Source organism: Terrapene carolina, unplaced genomic scaffold (genome assembly GCF_002925995.2).
Source record: "Terrapene carolina triunguis isolate 2854851 unplaced genomic scaffold, T_m_triunguis-2.0 Scaffold179, whole genome shotgun sequence".
Taxonomy (NCBI): domain Eukaryota; kingdom Metazoa; phylum Chordata; order Testudines; family Emydidae; genus Terrapene; species Terrapene triunguis.
The window spans coordinates 12,250,232-12,273,292 of NW_020664530.1; the positions used below are offsets into that span (position 1 = coordinate 12,250,232).

Sequence of the window (23,061 nt, forward strand, 5' to 3'; positions counted from 1 at the left end):
ATATTATAATATGTTTGCTGTTGAAGAAAAAAAATCCAGTTGTTTTAGTTAAATAAAACAATTTAAATGTCTGTCTGGTGATGCTCTCCTCCTAATACAGCATGGTAAGAAAATCCTCCAAATATTAATGATTAACCTGTTGATTTGGAGATAGTTCACCTCCCAATGACTTCATAAATACCTTTGGTAAATGAAATAACCAAACAATCATTCATTTTCTGATATAGCTGTAAAACTAATCTGAAAAGTTTTCAAAATAAAGCACTGTTTAAAAATATATAGCGTGTACCTTCTAAAAATGAAACCTACATCTATCTCTGAGTTGTGAAGAATATGTATTAAAGTTATAACAACCAATAAGAATGCACTTTTATGTAAAAATCCATGATTAAATAGAGTCTTCCTGACTAGGGATTTAAATCAATTTGATTTAAATCAAATCCACCCTGTCCTTCTGTGCATTATTCCCTCTGTTTCTGCAGATATGGCCTTGAGGGACACGCCATACACACCGGCCGAGCGTCTCTACCAGATAAGAAAGCACCCAAGATGGAGCAAAGACGATGTGTTCCAGGAGATACTGCACTTCTCCAATGCAGAGAAAAGGGAGCACAAGGAGTGGAGGGAAGCTGAAAGGCTGGACAGAAAAGAAAAATCAAGAATTTGTTAAGGATGCTACTGAGCAGATGTCATTGGGGAGCACACGCAGATGCTGAAGTCCTTAATAATGCCGCAGACTGAGCAGATGCATGCCTGCCCTCCCCTGCAGCACATTCAGTACTCTTTTCTGTACCCCTCCGCCCAAAAAAAACCTCTGTCCGCATAGTCCTTTCCACTTTCCGGGACTTCTTGGTTTCCCCTTCACTCCAGCCCCTCGGACAACTTTCAAAATGATAGCTGGACCTACACACAGCTCTGAAAGTCTGCCCTTCCCTACTACCTCCTTTTCCACCCAAGCATGTGTGTGTGTGTGTGTGTGTGTGTGTGTGTGTGTGTGTGTGTGTGTCTGTGTTGTTTCTTGTGTAATAAAAGCAAAGTTTTTGAACGGTAACTCATCTTTATTTGTTTCTTACAAATTGAGATAGCAGGCACTACCAATACATACACAGGCAGTTTAATCATTTGCTTACTGGAACGTAAGGCCCCAAATGTCAACATTGCTTCCTAGGAAAACTACATGTAATGCAACATTGCAGCACCAAATCACAGAGATATACATTAAATAAATTTTTAAATTAATGGAGATATCCTATCTCCTAGTACTGGAAGGAACCTTGAAAGGACATCGAGTCCAGCCCCCTGCCTTCACTAGCAGGACCAAGTACTGATTTTGCCCCAAATCCCTAAGTAGCCCCCTCAAGGATTGAACTCACAACCCTGGGTTTAGCAGGCCAATGCTCAAACCACTGAGCTATCCCTCCCCCCAAACATTACTGGTTCTCCTTTTCAAAGGGTTGCCTCAAAGCCTCCCTGATTAGAATTTCCCCACTCTGGGTCCCTCTGATAGCTCTGGTATCTGGCTGCTCAAAAATCAAACAGCCAAGTGGTCTGCCTCAACACTCCACCCCTAAGCAAACCTTTCACCCTTAGCTTCACAAAGATTATGCAACGTACAACATGTGGCTATGACCATGGATTATTATCCTCATTGAGGTCTAACCTGCCATAAATGCATCGCCAGCGCACCTTGAATCTGCCAAAGGCACATTCCACTGTCATCCGGCATCTACTCAGCCTGTTGAACCGGTCCTTTCTGCTATCCAGGTTTCCCGTGGAAGGTTTCCATGAGCCATGGCTGTAAGGGGTACGCCGGTCTCCCAAGATCACTATGGGCATTTCAACATAATGGACTGTGTGCACCTCCACAGTTAGGGAAACCCATTTCTACAAAGCCATCCGCTATTTCACGCACATTTCCCAGAGTCACAGTCCTTCGTAGCAGTATGCAATTAATTGCCCTGCACACTTGCATTAACGCAGCCCCAACAGTCGACTTCCCAACTCCAAATTCATTTGCGACCAACTGGTAACAATCTGGAGTCATCAGCTTCCACACAGCATTTGCCACACGCTTCTCTACCGATGGACACCAGAATGAGAGCTGCCCTTGTGCCAAAGTGCTGGGGTGAGCTCCACACACAGTTCCAAGAAAGTGGTTTTCCGCATCCGAAAGTTCTGTAGCCATTATTCGTCATCCCACACCTGCATGACTATACGATCCTACCATTCAGTGCTTGTTTCCCGAGCCCAAAAGCAACGATCCACCCTCTGCAGCTGTTTCGTAAATGCCAAAAGCAATCTAAAGTTGCTCCTATCCATATCACACAGCATGTCAGGCAACTGGGAGGCTTCTTGACAGTTATCAGAGCATAGGAGAGCATCCCTTCTCACAAAAATGCCAGGGTGCATAGCAAACAAGGACCACTGAAAGATACCACGAAAAAAAAGCTGGAAGCCCATGGAATGCTAAGACAGAAAACAATGCATCAAGGAACACTGAGCCCAGTCCCAAGATGCACCGCAATCCGCTCCGCCTTCCCACAAGACCTAGCGGCAGAAGGTGTCGAGCTGGATTGTGGGATAGGTACCCACAGTGCACTGCTTACACTGTCAATACTAGTGCCCCAAGTGTGGACACGCTCTGCTGACAGGGAGTGCATGAGAACATGCAATACCAATTTTTATTATAGCGCTTTTAGTGTCAACATAACTTTTGGTCAACAGAACTCTGTAGTGTAGACAAGGCCTACTACAAGTTTACTACAATTATTTCCCTCACCAATAACCAAGCAACTGTAAAGCTCAAACAAAACCTATCTGACAAGACATTTGCACCAAGATGCGGTATTGAAGAAGTTAGCAGCTTTAGGCTGAAATAGGTGAGTGATTAAAGAGAGGGGTTTATAGTGAAAGTAAGTTTGCAACCTTCACTATATGTTTCCCATCTCCTACATACAGTTATCTGATGACAGAGTATTGTTATAGCAACATAACCATCAGCCAATGCCCCTCAAGCATCAGATTTTTTAAGGGTGGCTCTGTGCTTAAAGAGGAGATGGCACTTTAGAAAGTGAGCAATTTTTGCAACTGTGCAATAGAGCCACCATTTGAAGCCAGAGAAGGGGAGGATGGGGGAGGGGAGGGGGGGAGAAAGAGACAGTTACTCTGACGCTAGTGGTATTTCTAGGAATAAATTCAATTACATGCTTAGCTACAATACAGAAACTACTGCGCACAGACACAAGCTTAAACCTGCTGTCAGAGGTATTTGAAAGGCATACAGACCAGGGCATCTTCTTCTAGAAGTCTGAAGGTGCACTAGGAAACACGTCACCTGTATTGGGCTATTCCAGTACCACACCAATCAACCGGAGAGGTGGGCCGTGGCAAGTTTCAGTCCTCCCCGTCTATTGCTCATTACTACTGTGTGTCAGCCGATAAGCAGCAAGTGTCTAAAACTTAGCCGCTACAGTCTGTTCAGATTTTGTTGGGGTTTTTTTTTGGCAACAGTCAAGTACTGGACTTTATCCACAGTTTCTCCCCAAATTGCATTCATTTGTTCTTTATGTATAAAAAGCCTAATGGAACATTTGGGGCAATGAACTTTATGTAATTAGACAGAGCTGCAGGCACCAACTTTAGCCAACTCGATGTCCCTAGAGTGTGACAAATTTCTCTCTCAGGAGTTCGATTTTGCAGCCACCATCTGCATCAATGAATCTATGTCCCAAGTTAGAGCCTGCAAGTCTTGCAAATTTAGTGTTCCTCAATACAAGACTTTAGTTCAGCCTTCAATTATGGAACTGGAAGTTATTTAACTCGCTCTGGTTAGTTTAAGGGAAGCCTTATGATAACATCTAACTTAAAATTAATTTTGAAACTCTATAATGTAAGTCAACAATTTGCCATCTTCTACTATTGGAACATTCCAAAATCAATTAAGATACCATTTTGGTGGGGGGGGGGGGGGGGAAAGGGGGCACAAAAACAAAAAAAATCTAGCAAATTTGTTTCCAACGATACTTAATGCAGTTTTTCCTCCAAGGACTAAATTGCTTTCATGGCGCTAAGATCTAGATATCATTATATAACCATTAGATCCTCAACAGCACAAAACATTTCTGCTCTCGGATCAAGAGTCCAATGATGTACTGAGCTAGCATACACAAGACTGAGGCTAGTGGCAGACTCCGTACAGTAGTACTGAAGCCTAGAAGAAAGCGCTACAGCCTTTCACTATCTAGTAACAAGCTTTTGAATTAAGCAAGACTAAAGGCTTGTCTACACTGGCAATTTACAGCGCTGCAACTTTCTCACTCAGGGGTATGAAAAAACACCCCCCTGAACACAGCAAGTTTCAGTGCTGTAGAGCACCAGTGTAGACAGTGCACCAGCACTGGGAGCCATGCTCCCAGCGCTGGTAGCTACACCCCTCGAGGAGGCGCTGTGACCACACAAGCCACGTTAAAGCGCTGCCGTGGCAACGTTTTAGCATTACCAGTGTAGACTAGCCCTTAGGCACTGTTCTCTGCTCTGTCACTCACCATATGACCATGGACAATGGGATTTGAGGGATAAGCCTTGGTGAAGTAACTTGAAAACCTATGGATGCCAGTCACTATTATTTCTAGTGGTGTCAATCTATCTGAAAATGTGTTGAGCCAGTCACAACAAGTTTTTCCATTTCACGGAGTTTAAATTTTTCCACCTTTTTGTGCACGCTAGACATTTTTGTTTATCCATCACATTGCGTGGCAGCCCTGGAATTCCCTGCTGGTCAAAATGCCACCATAGCGCAGGACATGACAAACAAACATTTATTCCAAAGTGACACCTGTGGTTTAGAAGTGATTGAACTAAAGCCAAGTCTTAGATGTGAATTAGTTACCTGCCTCACAAGTAGGATGTTTACCATATGTGCGGTCTGAATACTTGTCTTTTTAACTTGATACTTGTACATTTCTAATGTTTCCTAAACATTTAAGAGGATATGAGGCAACAGCCACCTTGAGGAAGTTAACTTCCACAAATCGGAACAGGATTTCAAGCAGTTCAGGAGACAAAAAGAGGCTCCAGAAGTCAAATGGAGACACTACTCAGACAAAAACAAGGGGACAGTATTTGGCACCTTATTTTTCTGAAGAGATCTGCTCTGTGTGTTTTCTGAGTCAAGATCTACTTATCTTCTGGATAACCCACCATCACCACCACTCCCCCGAACAATACTCTTGTTACTTCTTAGCCCTATTTCACACTGTAGAGTCAAGTTTGTTCTTCTACCAGTGATGGAAGATAATCTAAGTCCGTTTCATAACAGAAATTTAAGTGTTCCCTTTCTCTCACTCTCCCCCAACCCTCTTCCCATTTCTCTCCTGCTGCTGCAAGAGCCCGCATGACCAGGGGAGACAGCGAAGCTAGTTGCACAAAGCTGTCAAAATGCACAAAACTGATTCTAAGGGAAAGTCTCTAGTCTATCCAGTCACCTTAGATATTATAACAGGCAAAACAAAAACAGATAGAAGTGTAATTTTAAATCAGTGCTCATTTAAATTACAACTCCAGGCTCAAATTCAGTTTCATATCTTCAGTGTACCCATGCTACAACCCTGAGCTAATAGTAAAGCAGTGATCTGGCCTGCAGCATACTTTCTACTGGAAATATGGCAAGGAGAAAACTTGGGGAGACTTAGCAGTTCTGGAATTTGAAGATGGCCATCTTTACTTATAATATAAGAAAGATTAATCAGAGAAGGGCACATTGACCATAACCATCCATCAACCCTTATTAGAACTTCATTTTCAGTTTATTATAGTAGGGCACAAATCTATAGCTGGGGGTCAGTTCCTGGACGTAGAACCTCAAGACTGCTATGCATCAGTTGCTACAATCAAGGTCTCTTTACTACCTGAAAACAATTCTAAACACAAACTGAAGAGACTGTATTGAGAAGCTATTCCTGTGGCTTAGTCTGTATTTGAAACATCAGCATCTTCCATAGAGGTGATAAAGGAATCAACAGAAGGATACAGCTTGGAGAAAAAAAGAAAAAAAAATGTATTCAAGAACTTTCAATGACTTCCGTGTTGCCATAAGTTGAAACTGCATATCCGCTCTAACTTGCTGAAGTACTATACTTAGTCAACCTTCCTGTATGGATGTGAGCAGGACTCTTATTATAAAAAAGGGACATAGATAACTCAGAACATTCCATTTCGGAATTACAGAAGAACGTTAAAAATTAGCTGGATAACCCAAACCATAAATGATGAGGTGAAAAGGATGAACTTTGAGAACACAATTACTGCAGACCCTAGGCAGAAGAGTAACTTTCTGCTGACCTATTGCTCGTGGATTGAAGAGCAACTTGATTCCAGCACTTTTGCTATCAGGCAAGATCACAGGCAAGTCAGAAAGAGGGAAAGAGTCAGCTACATCAAACATCAACAGATGGACTAGTATCCACAGGAGAGTGAATGATTTATAATTCTGCCACAAATATGGGCGATGTGGACTGCAACCTTCCAACCTCCATAATAGAGGCCTCACTTGAGCAGAGAGTGTATCCTCCATGCAACAGACTTTCCTGCTGCAATGTGACTATATTACTATTCCTTTAAGTCAAAACTAGCTGAATGCCCCCAACTAACTTTTTAAAGGTAAAGCACATTAGATGCAAGTTAACTACCTTTGAAGTGTTCTCTCGTTAGATACCACTGGTACACCCTGGTTTGCTAGAGATCTGATAATGCATTGTTACGATACTAAAAAATACAGCTTGCATTAAGGGTTCTGGTACTTCACAATAATGCCTCCTGGGAACAGCCGGGGGGGGGGGGGGGGGGAGACACTGTTCAGAGAAATAATTCTGACTCCCATTTTTCTCCCTGCAAGCTTCCAACACAGTTATTCTGAGGGCCCATTCAGCATTACTTTACTGGACATGTCATGGGTTGCATATACCCCATGCTGGCTCAGAAACCAAGGGGTTAATGCAGGTACTGCAGTTCAATGCTGACTGGCAGCCTCACAGCGGCTGGGAAGACAAAAAGGGCTGGGAAGCAGAAGCGTGGGGCCACTGCCAGAGGAGCAAGTAGGCTGGAGAAGGGAACCTGCTCAAAGGCAGCACCCTGAGAAGAAATGACTGGACCAACAGGCTGAAAAGCCTATAGAAACCAGGGGAGGTAGGAAAGAGCTCAGGGCATAGCTGGAGTCATTGAGTCCTGAATCTGCCTGTCTGGCTTCATGGCCCTGATTTGGACCCCAGTTGGAGGTGGCAGGCCTGGGCTCCCCTACCAATCTCCAGAGAAACTTAGGAATTGAGTGGGTTTCCAAACCCCCTGGACACCAGGACCAGCTGACCCCACCAGAAATAAGGAGGAAACCCACACACCCCAGTGGGAGTCAGGCAAGGGGAGCAGACTACCCCAGCAGACTGAGTGAACTCTAGTGCAATGTTCTGCCTGGCCAGAGGGGATGCTGTAGTATTGACTCACCAGCCCACAGCATAGTTATATTTGGGCTTAAACATTCCAGCCCAAGTGTCTATACAGGCATGCACACAGGAAGGGGAGCTATGCAGTATACCATGTGATGAGTGACTGGGAATTGAAAGGCAGTTACCTAATGGTACCATTGGTCTTTACAGAGCATGGCATATGCACCATGAGTTCGATGGCTGCAGAGTTTAAAGGCGGAGTGACAGTCCCCACAGGTAGGGCACACCCATGCACTAGCAATGCTCTGAATCTGAGAAGCAGATTCTTTCCTTCTCTGACGCCAGTCATCAAAACACTTGATCCAGTCTACCTCACAAAGCCTCGCTCCATCTACGAAAGCTGACTGCCAACCAGAGCAGTATTCTGCACTCCTTTCCCCCGCCATCATCTACAGAGATTCCAAAGGATACTAAATCATCTTTGCAAGCATCCAGAAATTTGCGCAGCAATCTGCCTCTTTTTCTAGACCCTTCGCGAGCTTCAGAGCACAACACTGTAATCCAGCATTCACTTGACATGTCCAAGCCACCCGAGGCTTTTCTTACTAATCACTATTCCCATGAATACCAGCACGATTTAACACTTCCACATTTCTCACCCTGTCATCTTATTTGAAGAATTTTACACAAGCATCTGATATGAAAACTGTTCAGTCTTTTGGTATGTTTGGTGTAAGTCATCCATGTTTCTGAGCCATATAGAAGAGTGGCTAAAACATCTCAAATACAGATTTCCACTTTAGTTTACAATTTTTTGTTGTCCCAGGCTCTCTGTTGCAAAAGACAGAATTTTCTGGCTGCTTTGCTACTAATAAGCTCAGCATCAAGATCTACATTGCTGGTAACAGTAGAGCCCAGGTAGCAAAATTTCTCAGCATCCAGACAAAATACCATCTAAGGTGATATCTGGAACTGGTTCTGAAGGGCCTCGGTACATGATAAGTCTTCAAGTTTACTGCTAGCCCAAAGATTTTGCATGAATCAGAAAACTTGTTAAGCTGTTGTAGGGCATCAACGCTATGACCCACAAAGGCTGCATCATCTGCAAACAATAGGTCCCTTGTGATGGACTCCCCTTCACCTTCGTTTTAGCTCTGAACCTTGCAATATTAAAGGAACCTCCATCATGTCTAGTGCTAAGATAGACACTTCTCAAATATCACGGAACCCATGTTGAACCAGGAATAGGAGGTAAATATTAAAATATAGGAGCCAGTACGCAGCCCTGCTTCACTCCATTGCTGATGTTAAACAAGTCAGACTCTTGGTTTTCATACATTACAGTTGCCTTCATGTCGTGTAAGAATCTCACAAGGTTTAGCAATATACATGGACAATCAAGCTTCTTCCGGACAGTGTAAAGCCCTGACCGACTAACCATGTCAAAAGGCTTTTGTTAAATCTATAAAATACTCCTAGGGGAATTCTGTGCCACTGCGCATGCGCAGAATTTATATCCCCCACAGATTTCTTTGCTTCCTGCACCCATCGCTCCTCAACTGCAGGGGGAGGACTCACTATACAGGGAGCTACTCCCTCATCCGCCCAACCCCTGTGCATCCAGAACCCCCACCCCCGACAAGCTCCACTCCCCCTGCACCACCTCAACAAGCCACCTGCACCCAGATCCCCACCCTACCGAGCCCAACCAGCTGCACCTGGATCTCCACCTCACTGAGCCCCACTCCCCCAGCAACAGGACCCCCCACTGAGCTCCCCACACCCAGATACCCTGCCACCCACACCCCCGCTGCTGAGCCCCAACCACCTTCACCTGGACCCCCCCCGCAGAGTCCCATTACCCTTGCACCCAGAGCCCCCCCCCCCAAAACCCCTGTGTATCCAGATTCCCCACCACCACCCCTGGATCCCCGACTGAGCTCCCCCACACTGAACCTTCTCAACCCAAACCTGGACCACCCACTAAGTCCCTCCACGCTTGGATCCTGCTTTGCTGAGCCTGCCTGCCCGCACCTGGCACGGAGGAGCAGGGCACTGGGCTGTTTCTGGGGCAGGCTCGTTCATTGCACAGTGCCAGGGTTGGGTGCAGCCTCACTGAGTCCATGTGCTGGGGGAAATGGGCTGCACAGTGATCTCCCACCTCTGTGCAGCCAGTGACCTGTGCTCCCCAATGGCAAGCTGGAGCCTCCACATTTAGAAGACAATTAAAATTTGCAGAATTTTAAAATATTGTGCACAGAATTTTTTGGTACAGAATGCCCTCGGGAGTAATAAAAGCCAGGTACAGTGGAATATGCTTCTCTCTGCACTTTTCCTGTAGGTGTCTTACAAAGAAGACCATGTCTATAATGGCCCTTCCCAAGCAGAAGCCACACTGGCTGTCAGGATAGCTTCTCTCAGTTAAAGTTTGAAGTCTTACACCGTATTCTTTTACCTGGATTTTTCCCACGATTTTAAGAGGAGATATCCCTCTGTGGTTATTATAATCACTTCTGTCTCCTTTGTTTTTTTTTATAGAGTTGGATGAAAAACCATCCTTAAAAACTTGCAGAACAGTTTTTCCCCACCCCCCCTTCCAGAGTAGCAATATCTCACGCAATCTTTGCAACAAGTCTTGTTTGCGCATTTGTAGATTTCAGCAGCAGAACAGTCAGACCTGAAGCTTTGCTGTTGAGAATCTTTTTGATGCTTTGTTCAAGTTCCTCTAGTGTAGGTTTGACATCCAGCAAAGTCATAACTTGAAATCCAGGCAATTCATACAACACACATTGGTCTACTACAGACTCCCTTGAGTATATATCATTTCACAGTGCTCAACCCACCTCTCCAGTTACTTCCCTTTACAAGTTATAATATTGCCATCCAGATCTTTCAGTGAAGCGGTCTTGTTTTTTATAATGCCCTCACACAACCGCCTACTGTCCCCTGCATCAGCCACCTTTGGATGCTGTCCCAGAGACCCAGCCAAAATTCTTGAGCACACCTCCTGGAATCTATTTGAACAATCTTATGAGCTTCTCTTAGGATGTTGAGCGAATCATTAGTCACTAAGGATGCAGTAATCCTTAGCTCATTCAAGGATTTATATTCCCCCATCTGTAGTAAGATCAGTTTTTCCTGCCACCTTTCCCCCCATTGCTCCTCCCCCTCTCCATGTAGCACTTCCAGTGGTCAGTTTTATGTACAGCTTACTTATAAGATCCCTATTGAGTTATGATTTACTAATTAGTTCATTATTGCTCATTACAGTCCGTCCAGAGCAGGTCTCCATGGGTTTACAATCCCAGAAACTGTCTACTTCAGATACATATTTGAAACTACAGGAGTTGGGTTTGAGTTACTGTTTTAAAAAAAAATTCAAAGTATGCAGGATACTTTGGTTGTATTATAAATGTAAATTTCTAGTCTTGATATCTTATAAAGCTTCTGTCCCCTCCAAAAAGCCACATATTTGAGGTTATTGAAGACAGACAAGTAGTATTTTCTTCTACCTTCTGCTGAAGTGTGGATAACTTCATAAGACCAGCTTAGAAATAAAAATAAAGAAATACTCTTCAACAATTCTTGGCATGAAGAAAGGAATTGTTCCATCTTTCTGTTAGTCCCTTACAGAATATTACACCAGTGCTTCTGTGGTGGCAATCAGCTTCTGCTAGGGCACTCCTTAGGTATATTTGAGATCAGAGGAATAAAAGGAACAATTAAGGCAGATGTTTGCCATCTATGATTCTCAAGTCATTGAGAGTTCCCAGTAAGCCAGAGCTACTGGACAGCAACATCAGGACTTTCTGGGATCGATTCCAAAAAAACAGATGTGCTAGAGCCTTCCCTGCCACTTGGTTTTGATCCTGCTCCCTCACAGAGTATTACACCAGTGCTCTTGTCTAGCACCACAACTCAATAGAGGAATGCAAAATGGATGGGGGAAGTCGAAAAGCCATGGTCTATTGCAGACTGCTACAATTCTTTGGTGAACCCATGTTGGCTCTGACAGTTTCTTTTACTCCCTTTGACCACTGCCAACTAGTGTTTTAGGGCTGAAGTAACTTTACTGCCAACACAAAGAAAAAAAATCCCTATACTATTTAACGTTTAAGTAGTGTCTTGTCTCTTCACACTTCATGTGATGTTTTATGAAAAGCAAGTTTATTAAAAAGCCTGTGATTCACTTAGCAATTGAGAGCAGTATTTTGGCGATTTGTGGGAAGGGGTGAGAGTCTTGATACATACATATTTGTAGATACTGTATGCTTTTGGATAGCTTTGTACAAGACAGGTCCACATAAAGGTTTCCATGAACAGCATTAATACAATTGTCAAATGTTAGTTCACAAACGAAACGTGTGTATGAAAGATTGATATTGGACTTTGCATTAAATGGAGGGAGATTTACCTGATTGGAAAGACTGAGCTCTTTACACAGCAACAAGTGGTCAAAGCTTTCTCACCAGCTGGTGCTGAACTAGCAGATAAGCTGGCTAAAAGTTTCTGAAGAGATGTGCTGTTCACGTTTTCTTATAACCAACATTCAGGAAGCCTGAATTGCAGGTCTTCACTGCTTGTCTGTGCACTTACCCTTGCTTTGTTTTACCCAAGTAATAATTTGACAACTCAAGTCAAAAGTAATTCTGCATTTAAGGGAAAGAAAACTGACATTTGCTGACTTTACTGGAAGGGATGGTGACTAAAGAACCATGGCTATTTTCACACTCATTTCAGTAACAATAGTCCTAATACAAGCAGGGGGGGCTGGTAATAGTACCTGGAAACAGTCTGTCCTACAACCTCTGAAAGAGCAGGAGAGCTAGAGGATGGGGCATGAAGATGAGATGGTGTCCAACTATAGCAGCTGGTAGGTCCCAAATTTGCTAAGTGATGCAACAAACATTTGTGCTTTTATTTGATTCTATCTATTACTAGATAACTCCTGGATGTGAACCATTTTACTGAACAGCAGTAGTGCCTCTTTCAAGCAAACCTAGAACCACAACCCTTTTCCACCCATGTGAAGGAAAAATTTTCATGAGGAACCCATTTCCCTTTCAACCAGCCAAGGGGGTTAAAATAAGTGGGTTAGTGGTAGGAAGGTATGGTGCAAATAAGTCAAATATCAGTGTCTTAAAGAAAAACATATATACTTATGCCAACATTATTCTAGTTACCTACTGTTACTTACATTACTAGAAGCACTAGGACTGTTACCTTCTATGAAGTTCTGACGCATCAAGAGTTTTAGTCTAGAATTCTGACAGGATTCAGCAAAAGTACCATCTGCAAAAGGGGGGGGAGGGGAAGTATGAGCCATAGCTATGGTAATCTTACTATAAAGACAAACTTGCACGACTGAGTTGCATGTCAAAGTGAGCTAGAGAAAAAAAATTTTTTTTAGTCTGGTTGGTAGGAGGACAGGTAGTCCTCCTCCGGGAAATAATGGCAGCAGACAATGCATCCAACTTTATCTTTGAGCCCAGTTTTCGAACTGGATTCCTGGAGTTCAGAATGCAAATACTAATTCTTGTGTCTACAATGGATTCCTAAATCCTTAGACATCGAAACCTGTCTTTAATTAAGTTTAGGAACGAGTGTGCAAAATGAGGCCTAGCCAGATTTCTATTGCAATGGATTAGCTTGCATATTACTCCACAGAGGCCTGCTAGCCCACCAACAGCATCAGAAAAGCTTGAGAATTCCACTTGGGTCTCCCAGCCAAGATAAAGCCTTAGCCAAGCTCCCCTACACACAAACACTAAATTCTGTGGCCTGTCTGGGTTGACTCCAGCTTGTTTGACCCAGCAGCGTGGCATTCATAAAACATTTATTTTTTTCCTGGTGGTTTCCCTCTTAGACTTGTCATTTCTAGATATTTTTGCAGTGGATTTTTTTGCTCTGACACGCTGAGGCAGAACTGACCTTAACCACTAGAGCTTGGACATAGACAAAAGTTCCTCTGGGGAACTTTACCAGCTTAATCGCTTCCAAATCCGCAAGCCATTCCATGTTAGCTAGAACTATATGCCATTTTAGCTTTGCAACAGAGCCTTTAAATCAGGTTAAATTGCTCCTAGATACTGTAAGACAACATCACAAGATGCTCAAAAAGGGAGGGTGAGATGACTCGACATGAAAGGCCTGAGAAATTCTAGTCTCTTCATGACCAGCTGGCTTTGTAATGACTACCAGCAGTTTTTCCTCCATTCGTAGGAAGAGAAACAGTTGCATATAATTGTGGCCTACAATGAAATCGTTCATGTCCAACTTATCCAAGACTAAAAGATTAGTACAGCACCACATTCTTCAATCCTGCTGATGCAGCAATTGGCAGAACCAGCACTATCTTATAATGCCGTGAGAAAGTTACCTGAACCACAACCCTGTTGTACTTTGCAAGTTTCATCATACTAAATATTTGATCTCTACCTACCATATAGGCTGCACGCCTCTAGTATCAGCTGTGCTATTCTTTGGAATTGCTCCTTTGACTTTAAAGCTTTGACATCATACTTTTTTTAATCCACCTTGATAGCAAGGATTTCAAAGCGTTTTCTGATCAGAATACACAACAAGTGCAATTCTCTTCCTGTAATATTCAGCCCAGTTTCAGTATCTCTATAAGGATTTTACTTTAGGAGCTTAATTTTAGGCTCCTTTTTTGGGGAAGTCTCGACTTTGTGGTTTCTTCCTTACTGTTCTTCCTATATATTCACACAAAGTGACCATTTGATTTATCTGGAGTGCTTTGGTATCAGAAGGAGGATGGAAGAACTATTTCCCAATATGTAAACAGTGTTGATATTTAGGCATTATACCACACACACAAAACTCAAGTCTGCTGCTTGCTGGAAGCCTTCTATGATATTCTGCCCCCCAAGGAAGCAGCACACTTGATAGGATCTGAACTGCCTCTACCCAGGAAAGAGAAGGGGTGTTAGGAAGACAGGGAGGAAGGGGGCTAAAAATTAGAATATGTACGTTACGCACCTTTCAGAAGAACTGGACAAACTGCCCATTAACTCCTCCCACTAAGGCCGATCCCGTCTAAACTGCCACCTGTACCACACTGCAGAGGGTGTAAGCAGCAAGTAGCATTTGATCTCTTCTGTTGCTACAGCTGAGTTTTTAGCCCTCCTTCTCAACTCTCATGAAGCTGTCAAGCAAACAAAATGGGGCTCAAGTGAGGTATTGCTTAACCGTCAAGGGCTGTTGTCTATAGCAGTTTGTTAGAACATCCCGCTAAATAAAAAACAGTGAAAGCCTTTGATTCATGCAAGTCAAATACAATCATCACTGTCCTATTGTTTCTGATCAGTTTGAAAAGCCAGGTAGTTCCCCCCCCCCCCCCCCCCCAGAAAGGCCATGACTATGGATAGGTCTAAACTTCAGCTAGACGCTTACTTCCCAGAAGAGCTAGACATCCGCTAGCTCTGCTTGGAGCTAGTATTCTAAAAATAGCACCTTGGTCAGGGGCAGCACAGGAAGCAGGTTGAGACAGCCTCCCAGTACATACTCAGGGCACCCGGGCGGGTTGGTACTTGGGCGGCTAGCCTGAGCCCCCCACCTGTGGAACCCCAAGCTTACACTGCTATTTTTAGCATGCCAGCTCAAGCAGAGCTAGCACGTCTACCTGCTCTGGGAAACATGCTTCTAGCTGTAGTGTCACCATTTTCAGACAACTAGAAGTCGAACAACCAGAAAGCTGAGTAAAATTCAGAACTTTTTTAAATGTACTTATTTGTCTGTTTCATGACTCCCTGGTGCTAAGAAGTTCGGTACCTTTAATAGAAGACAAAAGACAAATCCAAGTTGACACTATATTTCATGAGTTCTTGCAGGGAGGGTTTCTTAAAGCCACTCTTCATAAAGAGATTGAGACAGATCCTCCATCAAGACAGTGTGCAACAGCAGGTCTCGTGTAGTTTAGGCCCCGCAGGCAAGATCTGGGTGTGTCAATCTGGTAGATAAGCTCAGCGGCTGTCTAACTCCTCACAAAACAGCCCGGGGGAGGAAGCATAAAGATCCTTCACAGCCTTTAGCCTAATGGTTAGGGTGCTCAGCCAGGATGTGAGAGACCCTGGTTCAACTCCTCCCAGTGAGAAGAAGGGATTTGAACAGGGATCTACCAACCTTAGGGGTGAGCACCCAACCCACTGAACTACAGAATATTCTGATATAGGTCTGTCTCCATCACTCTTATTGAAAAGTAGAATATTAACTCATTAAATTGAGCCAGAGAGAATGAGAATCACTCTATAGTCCAGTGGGTGGAGCACCCACCTGAGAGATGGGAGACCCCAGTTGAAATCCCTCCTCATCAGGCAGAGGAGGAAACTGAACTGGGGCCTCCCACATCCTGGGTGAGTATCCTAACCCCTGGACTAAAAGTTATGAAGGACGTCCTCCTCCATCACCATTTTATACAGAGTTAGGTGCCTAAGCTGCCTGACTCCAGGAAAGGGGTTCGCAGCTGTGGACTGCAAGTAGAGAGAGCATTGAACTCCACGAGAAGGGTGGCATAAGGACACATCCTTTTCATCAGCATCTCCTATTGGCTAAAGTAGGCAGAGCCTCACCTAGCATGTTGCCTTTTGGGGATCACATTCTAAGGTGCCTATTTCTCCCTAATCTTTGTAGAGGGAGCCTAGGCACATAACTCAGGCTTTGCAGATCCCATTGATTTTCCAGGCATCGAGAAGTTAAGCATTGCAACACCCCTTGTCACCAGACCATCATCTCTCCTCATAGTTGTGCTGCATCCGAATCCTGTCATTGGGAAATCTGTGTTCAAATGCTACGTCCACTGGCAATATGCAAAGTGAGTGCAAAATGCCACAGAGTTACAGCGGGGGGGGGGGGGGGGGGGAATAAAGCAGTCTGACCCACTGAGAAGTCGCTTATTGATACAAGAACAATTGCTCTATAAAGTAGAAAGTCTTGAATTATGACAAAGGAATCCTTTCACTTCTCAGGCGATGTTGGTAATATTAATAGTAATGCAGAAGAATCACTCAATGCACAAGGCACTTCTAGTTTGATAGGAGATAGCAGTATAACATACAGTAAAAAGCAGTTAGCACCAAAACCCTCCTAAATGGATTTTATTAGCAGCATACAGTTGAGCTAGAACAAAGACCAAGTACCCAGTGATACTTTCCTGAAAGGCAGTAATCATAAGGCTAAGACATCAGGAGTTCCCCTTGCACAGTGTACTAAGCTTCTGAAATTTTAGCTTTTTACAAGTTTACATCTATGCATGTATTTTGACATAAAGGAACTACTGATTCCTCTTCTGGAATAATGTTCAAGAAATTAAAATGTTACCAGTATAGTAAGCGACACCATCAGAGTATTTAGCCTCAGTCCCTGTTCCCTTTTCCCCTTCCCAAAGTTTTAGTTAGGAGTGAAGGGTAGTTTTGGTGGGTGAATCTTGAAGTTCAATAGCTCGGTTGAGATGAGTTTCTGAACATTTTAGAGATGAAGTCAATAAGTTGTCTGAATTCTGACTTTTGCCCTTCACCTCTGGGATGTTTCAGAAACCAGTAACACTGACATTTTTAGGAGGATAGCTAAAAGTTAAACTTTTTATATGCACCAAGGAAAGCATAAGAGAAAGGAGAGAGTTAAGTCATCCATCTGGTAAGGTTAAGGGGGAAAAAAGGGACTACAAAGGTAGAGCAGGAGTGGAATGACGAGGCTTTGAAGCACCCAATTCTTTGCCAGCAATCAAAGGGTTTTCATATATGAAATATTCGAGCAAGCTGTAAGGCAGATTTCTGGAGACTCCATGTGATTCAGTCCAATTGCTACTTCCCAATGAAAAACACATTTAAGTTTTGAAGTTAGGCAAAACGTCATTTTAATTGCTCCACAAGCGGATAGTCTCTCTCTCTCTCTCACACACACCCACCCACCCACCCCCCTAGGTTCAAGGCAAGAGTTTCAGGTTTTTGTATAGTGATAGCAATCAGCACTTAAAAATTATTTGAAAGCTATTTAATGGGTCGATTTTTTTTTGAAAGCACCACTAAATTATGTGTGTTGTGAAACAATGAAGAAAATTATAAGTACCACTCTTAAAAGTGCCAAGGGTGCAGCTAAGATAGCAAAAAAAAAAAAAAAAAAAGAGTCCCTAGGTTATGGGCAATAGAGACCCTATTAGATTACCAAACAGCACTGCATTTTCTCATCATGGTGATGTAATGGAAAGTGATATTGCAGAAGACTGCAGCATCATTCACTCCTGACTCAGTTACAGCCCTCAGCAACCACAAGCTCATATTCATAACATATCCTCATCACTACCCATGTTTACATTAGTCTTTTTACATTTGTGTCCCCGACGCCTACAGGACAGGAGTACTTTGGTCAATCTATTCAGCAAATCGGTTGAAGTATGACAACCACAACTGTTGCTTTGTAAGACAGTTTCATCCAAGCCTGTCAGAGCTTTGGATCTCAGTCTCCTTTTGCTCTCACTGGACGGATGAGCATTTCCTCCACAGCATGCTCAATACAGCTTGCCAGAAAAGTTTGATTTCCAATTTTTTCCTGCTGAGAGCTAGTAGAAACTGGCATCGATTTAGGTTGGGAAGAATCAGATGCCAGTTTACCAGTAGTTTAAGTAAACATATGTTTACAATTACCTCGTTCATCATGACCTACTTGTGTGGAGTTGCCTTTTTGGAACTAGTTCATGTTTACTGACTCTGGTCTCTGAACAAAGCTGAAACATTAAAATTTACTGTAACTGAGAGAGCCATTGTATCAGCACCCTGCTTGAAAAGTTAGGGCCATAGGATTCTGAGACATGAATCGATACACAATGCTAAGACAAACACTACACTGGGTTTCTCAGGGAAAGCTGCACTCTGAGTAGAGCCACAGTGTCTCCTGGCCCATGGTTAACCCTGGATAAGCAAGCATAAGCAATATAAATGACCCTCCGACATCTCCACAAAAAAAGTTCTCTTCAAACAGAAAGGAGGTGCAGATTGTGTTGTGTGCCAGCTGGTCCTTTGAAGAGCTGTATCTGCTCAGACTTGTCCCCAGCAGTCAAGAGGGGACATCTCATCCTACATTTTAAGCTACCTAAAGAGTAAGCACGAAGCAAGCTACCGCAAAGACCACAATAGTAAGACATTTCATAGGGTCAGACAGCTCAAATTTCAAAAGAATAGTTTCTTTGCTTTTCCTAGCTTAGGCGCTGATGGGAAAGAAATTCTTACAGGAAAAAAAACTTTATTTTTTAAATTGAAAACCAGTTCATGCATCCCTAGTAATAAATTAACATAGAGGAATAGAATGGAAATGCCAAGAAGTTAATACAGCAACACTACCACAACCCATTAAGTTATACAACATTACCAAATGGTCTTTAAATGTTTACCCAGTCTAACTTCAAGCAAACATTTTAAGTAAAGAAATCAAGTTTACAGCAGTTTTTACTAATCCAGTGATAGCTTTACCTAGACGAGTCAAATGATTGAGTACATCCAGAGTCCTACAAGTTCAAGTTAGTACAACCCCTTAAAGCCCTCCGGTATTACATTCCCTGGTATGACTGGCAAGGGGGCTTTGCTTTGCAACTCTCCATTCAGTTAGGGACAACCACCTCAATATATACATAGCTAGATTATTTGTGGTGTCTAAGGGGAAAGCCTCAGTGAAGCTGGTTGTGGCTCCCAGCCTAGAGCTGCTCTGCAGTATACCAGCTGCTAACAGTCTCCAATTGGACATCTGCTAGCTGGGGATTGTCAGATAACATCCTCCCCCTCCCTACCAGTGTTGCAAGGGCTGCTGGAAGAGATGGCACATGGCCTAGCTATACCATCTCTATGCCAGCTGGCGACTCCCCATCTTGGAAGAAACCTTCAGCTAAGGAGATCCAGCTACTTTTAGCCTTTACACGCCAGTGGACTGCAATTCAGGATCTGGCCCACAGTTCACAGGAAGACTTGTAGCAATTCTTGTTAGATTCAAAGTCATTTAAGTATGTATGACACAGGGTTGCAAAATGTTTGCTCTACATATGATTATACCAGCTGTGTTCTATGAACAGAACTGAACTACAGATATCCATTTTACATTTAGGTAATGCTTTCAAAATAAATACAAAAACACCACTGAAAGCAAGTCACACCTGGGTTAGAGGTTGAAAGCCAACATGCACAACAGTAGGGGAGAGGATATTTTGGCTGACAAAAAACAAGGAAACTCACTAGAATATCCAGCCAGAGCAAACAAGATCTACTTTAAGAACAAAGAGTGAAAATGAAGTACAATATTAGCAGGCGGGGAGAAGGGAAGAAACAATAAACTTCTGGCAAGTGTAGGGGTCTGCTGCCATACATTATCATTCAGAACAGATGTTATCAAACATTACTTTTTAGTCTGTTTGCTGTGAGTTGTGCTGCATATTTAAAAACTAGATTGAGCCAAGCAAGTTTTGATATCAAAGATTAAGTTTATTCATTAGACTACAACTGTATATCTTGAGACCAAAGGCAAGAGAAAGAGAGGAATATGCTTCTTGAACAGCCACATCTCTTCCATTCAGACCTTGCTAGGGAATTTATGTGTATGTTCTGAGCATTCTGGATGTCCCTTCACTCCTCTTCCCCCTATCTAAACGAACTCGACTGAAGCAACAGTCCAGGCTGTTATTTACACCATTTAATGTTTCAGGCACACTTCCTTCTTCCACTCAGGTTGTCTAATCTCCATACTTTTTTTTTTTTTTTAAACCTGTCCTCATAACTCACTCCTTTTAATCCTGGGATTAGCCTGGTTGCCCTCCTCTGTACCTTTGAGTGCTGTAAGTGCAACTAGCCCATGAATTTAAGAATAAGTCAAACTGAAATCTTATAACTGCTTACTGATCTCATCTCCTACAGAATCTTTGTTCAAAAGAAGATCATTCAAGCACCTCTGTGAAGCGATACAATTTCACTTGACTATTAAGTTCAATTTTAGAAATTTAACATTCCACTCCCACCCTCTTCACTGTGCCAATTGTTGTTTCTCACTTTACATGAGTAAAATCATGAACAAGCACAGAATTGCTCTGTGAACCTTGATCAGTATTGCTTTGACATACCAGCAACATATGTTCCCAGTTCAACAAATCAAAACATTTTACACAAAACACCACTGCAGATAGAGTGGTGCTCCCAAGTGCTGAATCAGCACTTTCCATACTACTTCTAAAATAAAATGTTATGTGGATTTTAAGGGGGAGGAAGGGGAAGGGAAGGGGGGGGGGCTGGCAGTTTAAATCCGTAGCAAAAGAGATTTTGCAATAGTGCATCTGCCGACCCAATTAACTGCAGACTTTCTTTTATAAAATGATAGTTTAGGTCCCAGTTTGCAAAATGGCAAACAATGTATAAAAGGGGAGTCCATGTGGAACAGCATTCTGCTGCTCTACCTCCAATCATGAGTCTGAAGTGGGGGAGGACAAGAGGGAAGAAGGTAAAAACCTCTCCCTCCAACCCAAGTCTTATTTTACACATAACAGGTTACAATAAGCTACCCGATATTACCCAGAAGCCAACAAAATGCTGTCCCACACCAATGTTCAAATATTCCCCTTACTCCCAAATACTTGTTTTTGCAGCTACCATCACAGATTTACAAAACAGAAAAGAAGGAAGGTGGCAGCATCCAGGAGTGGCACTTTTGTGAACTGTCCTTTGCCTCAGTCTTCTTGCCGAAAGAGAAAAAAAATGCAAGGAATAGGATTTCAGACCTAAACTTTTAATACCTCTAGGAAAAGCAGAGCAAAAGAAACAGTTTAGCTTTCCTCAGACCCTGTAAAAGCAGCTGCAATTCCAGATAAATACTTGGAAAGTGCAGGCTAGTAAGTACAGCAGCCCCCTAGATCTGGTGCAAATGGAAAATCAGGCTGGGAGAAGAACCATGTTCACAGATGGATTAAGAATAGGACTTATTCTGTGGCTCAAGATCCCCTCTGATCGCTGCAACCCAGCCTCCCCCCAACACGCTTTTCTTTAGGGCTTGAAAGGATCTCACGTCTGACAACGAAATGGTTCAAATACGTGCACAGGCTCAATGACTCCCCCAAGGGGCTAATAAAGATCCAAACGAGGAGAGAAAAGAGAACACAGCAAATTACTAACAACTGATTCGCAGCATTAAACTCGCCTGAAGTCTTGTCACTCGGGGGGGGGGGGGGGGGTGGAAAGTGGTTCCAGTTTTCCAGCCCGGTTTAATTGGGAAGTTTTGAAAGTGACCAACTAAATCCGAAGCCGGAGAAAGAACTGCACACTCCTCCCCACCTCCCTCAGCTCTAATCTCGGCTATTAAGGACCCAGCACACAAGCTCCCTAGCAGTTCTATATATACGCACAGGCGCGCTGTCCCCTTGCAATTTAGCCCCATTGCCTCTGGCGTCCTCCCTCACCCCAGCCTGTTCTGGGGCGGAGAGGGAGCGCCTAAGCCAGTGCATTTTGCATTTGCAGTCTTGGACCTTTCTCAACAGTTTGCTCCTGCAGACTGTCCAACCCCCCCGAGATTCCTCCGCTTTCCCCATTGCAAGAGACGCATGCAGGATGTTACATGCTCACCCCAAAGTGGCTGGGGTAAGCAATAGACCTTCGCCCCCCGATTCTCTTACCTGCTGCCTGCGGTTCCTCTTTCGCCCTCGTGGCCTCCCTCCCGCTGCTCAGGACACCAGCGCTGCCCCCTCCCCCTCTTGAGAGCTTCTCTGTGCGTCTGGCTCCTTCTGTCTCGCACGCTCCGATCAAGTTTTGTTGCTGTTGTTCTGGTGGGGCCGGGAGTAGAGCAGGCAGCGGGGGATGCAATGGGGAGACGGGGTATCTTTGGAGTGGGAGAGGTGGAAAGTTAAACTCCCAGCGCACACGCCAAAAAACTATACGGTGCGGGGGGGAATTTGCAAAGAAAACTTCTGCCCGTGCTGCTGCGCCTGAACCGCTGCTGCGGATCCTGCTCCCGCTCCCAGGTTCCTGGTATTAACACGGGGCTACGTGCCCCGGCCACCGAGATCTTGCTTCGTACTCAGCTGACTCTCCAGCTTAGGATGCATCATCTCCACCGTCCCCCTCCCCCTTTAATAGGCTTTAAACCCACCTCCCACCCCGGCACCGCCTCCGCTGGCTCCACGCAGCCGCAGCCCGAGCCATTCCACGCCCCAGCCCAGCCGCCTCCCCGCCCAGCCGGCCGCGGGCCGGGGAAGGGCAGCGAGCTGCTCCAGTGCGTCCCGCTGGAGTTCTCCCAGCCCGGTCCGGGGTTTGTTTTCCAGCCTCGCTGCTCCCGCGCCAACCGTCTGCCAGCGTCCCTCGAGCCCGGCTGCAGACGGAGCTGCTGTTCCTGGCTAGTCGCTGTGCGGACACAAACGTGCCCTAGGTTTGCCCGAGCTCAGCCACTTGCGCCCCTGCTCCCAGGCCCGCTCACAGTCGCGCCGCTCTGGTATGCCACAGACACGTGTGCGTACATGCTGGACTGCAGCCTGCACCCGCCACTAAAGCCGTCCACACACAGACACGCACGGAGCCCAGGCTCACTTGCATTCCGCCACACACGGTTTCAGACTCACACTTACCCACCCAGCGCAGCCTCTCACACTCCTGTC

The 23,061-nt window shown here is 44.2% G+C and overlaps 1 protein-coding gene across 1 annotated transcript in view; it reads right to left on the reverse strand.

The window, feature by feature from the left end:
* Positions 1–22,455, reverse strand: part of LOC113406996 (growth factor receptor-bound protein 10) — a 199,974-nt gene extending 177,519 nt beyond the window's left edge. The window contains exon 1 of the mRNA XM_026654026.1: positions 22,087–22,455. The gene's annotated coding sequence lies outside the window, so the exon portion shown is untranslated. The remainder of the gene's footprint in view (positions 1–22,086) is intronic.
* Between the last annotated feature and the right edge of the window lie 606 nt (positions 22,456–23,061).